Below are 2,500 nucleotides of genomic sequence, written 5' to 3'. Positions count from 1 at the left end.
ACGCAATATTTTCAATGGCAGTATTCTAGAGCTAATGAATGCAATTTGATAACTAAGGAAGAAACATGAGCAGCCAACTACTTATCTCTGAAGCAAAATTGTGTGACGGCAGAGTCCAATCACGTAAGTTCCATGGGGTCAAAGGGGAAGGAAACACCTCCGTGTCTCGGAGCAGACTGATTGATTGTTCCTACAATACAGTGTACGCACAGTACGTGCCAAATTACCATACGGATTGTTTTGTCAAGAAAATCAGTGCGACCACTCGTTTAGTGGCACAATGATAAAATGAGTGATCTCCCTCTCTCTCTCTCTCTCTCTCTCTCTCTCTCTCTCTCTCTCTCTCTCTCTCTCTCTCTCTCTCTCTCTCTCTCTCTCACTTACAGCTGACAGAGGCCGGGCCGCCTCGTGCATATAGCCCGGGCGAAGCGACGTCTTCGCAAATCTCTCTGAACTGAACTGATCTCTCTCTGGGGAGGCTGCGCGCAAGTATGTCTGTTTGTCACTTTGTGTGCATGTATGTGTGTTTGCTTGTGTGTATGTGTGTTTGCTTGTGTGTATGTGTGTGTGTTTGCTTGTGTGTATGTGTGTGTGTTTGTGTTTATGTGTGTGTGTTTGCTTGTGTGTATGTGTGTGTGTTTGTGTGTATGTGTGCGTGTTTGTGTGTTTGTGTGTATGTGTGTGTATTTGCTTGTGTATATATGTGTATGTATGTTTCTTTGTGTGTATGTGTGTGTGTTTGCTTTTGTGTATGTGTGTGTGTTTGCTTGTGTGTATGTGTGTGTTAGCTTGTGTGTATGTGTGTATGTTAGCTTGTGTGTATGTGTGTGTGTTTGCTTGTGTGTATATATGTATGTGTGTTTGTTTGTGTGTATATGTGTATGTGTGTTAGCTTGTGTGTATATGTATGAGTGTTTGCTTGTGTGTTTATATGGGTATGTGTGTTTGCTTCTGTGTATGAGTGTGTGTTTGCTTGTGTGTGTACGTGTGTGAGTATGTATATGAGTGTGTGTTTGCTTGTGTGTATGTGTGTATGTGTGTGTGTTTGCTTGTGTGTATGTGTGTGTGTTTGTTTGTGTGTATGTGTGTGTGTATGTGTGTGTGTTTGCTTGTGTGTATGTGTGTGTGTTAGCTTGTGTGTATATGTTTGAGTGTTTGCTTGTGTGTTTATATGGGTATGTGTGTTTGCTTCTGTGTATAGGTGTGTGTTTGCTTGTGTGTATATCTGTGTATTTGTTTGTGTAGACGTGTGTGAGTGTGTTTGTGTGTGTAGTAAATCCTATGGTATTATCTCCAAAGGTATGGGATGTTACACTCATGTAATGGGCCAGGCTATCCACAAGATACATGCTGTCAAAATATGGTGAAAAGCGTGAGAAAGGAAAATTCTCGTCGCTTGGACCTTTGAGCTAAAATGACTCACTTGATCATTTAACTTCAATTCAGGAATATTGAGAAGAAAGGACAATGGTCATCAATAAGAGGTGAAGGAGGAATGTAGGAGGGAAGGGGGAAAGGGAAAGAGGGAGGAGGAAGGAGAAGATAAGGGAGAGGGGGGTGGGATGGAGGAAGGAAAGGAGAAGAAAAAGAGGGAGATGGAAGGGGAAGATAAGGGAGAGGGGGGTGGGATGGAGGAAGGGAAGTAAAAGGGGAAGATAAGGGGGGGGGGGTGAAACGGAGGAAGGGGAAGATAAGGGTGAGAGTGGTGGGAAGGAGAAGGGAAAGAGGAAGATAAAGGGGAGGGGAATGAGAAGGAAGAAGGGAAAAAAATGGAGGAGGAAGGGGAATATAAGGGGGAGGGGGGGAGGAAGAGGAAAGGAAGGAGAAGGGATAGAAGAAGATAAGGGGGAAGGGGATGGGAAGAAGGAAGGGGGGAAGGGAGAGAGGAGGAAGAAGGGGAAGATAATGGGGAGGGGAAAGAGAAGGGAAAGAAGAGGATAATGGGGAAAGGGATGGGAAGGAGGAAGGGGGGAAGGGAGAGAGGAGGAAGAAGGGGAAGATAATGGGGAGGGGAAGGAGAAGGAAACGAAGTAGATAATGGGGAAAGGGATGGGAAGGAGGAAGGGGGGAAGATAATGGGGAGGGGAAGGAGAAGGGAACGAAGTAGATAATGGGGAAAGGGATGGGAAGGAGGAAGGGGGGAAGGGAGAGAGGAGGAAGAAGGGGAAGATAATGGGGAGGGGAAGGAGAAGGGAACGAAGTAGATAATGGGGAAAGGGATGGGAAGGGGGGAAGGGAGAGAGGAGGAAGAAGGGGAAGATAAGAGTGAGGGGGAGGGGAAGGAGGAAGGGAAGGAGACGGGAAAGAGGAAGACAAGGGAGAGGGGAAGTAGGGGAAGAAGGAGAAGGGAAAAAGGGAGGAGGAAAGGGGGAGGGGTGGGAAAGAGGAAGATAAGGGGGAGGGGAAGGAGAAGGGAAAGAGGGAGGAGGAAGGGGAAGAGAAGGGGGAGGGGGGGAGGATAAGAGAAAGTGAAGGAAGAGGCAGATAAGGTATAAGGTAA

General features: G+C 46.5%; 2 protein-coding genes across 2 annotated transcripts in view; one reads left to right on the top strand and one right to left on the bottom strand.

The window, feature by feature from the left end:
• Positions 1–2,500, bottom strand: part of LOC122246354 (uncharacterized) — a 1,434,769-nt gene that overhangs the window by 476,771 nt on the left and 955,498 nt on the right. The window lies entirely within an intron of this gene.
• The window catches only part of LOC122263496 (uncharacterized), a 1,386,165-nt gene that overhangs the window by 699,830 nt on the left and 683,835 nt on the right, over positions 1–2,500 (top strand). The gene's annotated exons all lie outside the window — the stretch shown is intronic.

Source organism: Penaeus japonicus, unplaced genomic scaffold (genome assembly GCF_977035675.1).
Source record: "Penaeus japonicus unplaced genomic scaffold, GWHDUDI00000001_assembly GWHDUDI00000043, whole genome shotgun sequence".
Taxonomy (NCBI): domain Eukaryota; kingdom Metazoa; phylum Arthropoda; class Malacostraca; order Decapoda; family Penaeidae; genus Penaeus; species Penaeus japonicus.
Note: the sequence above shows the minus strand (reverse complement) of the source record. Positions and strands in the feature narration are given on the sequence as shown.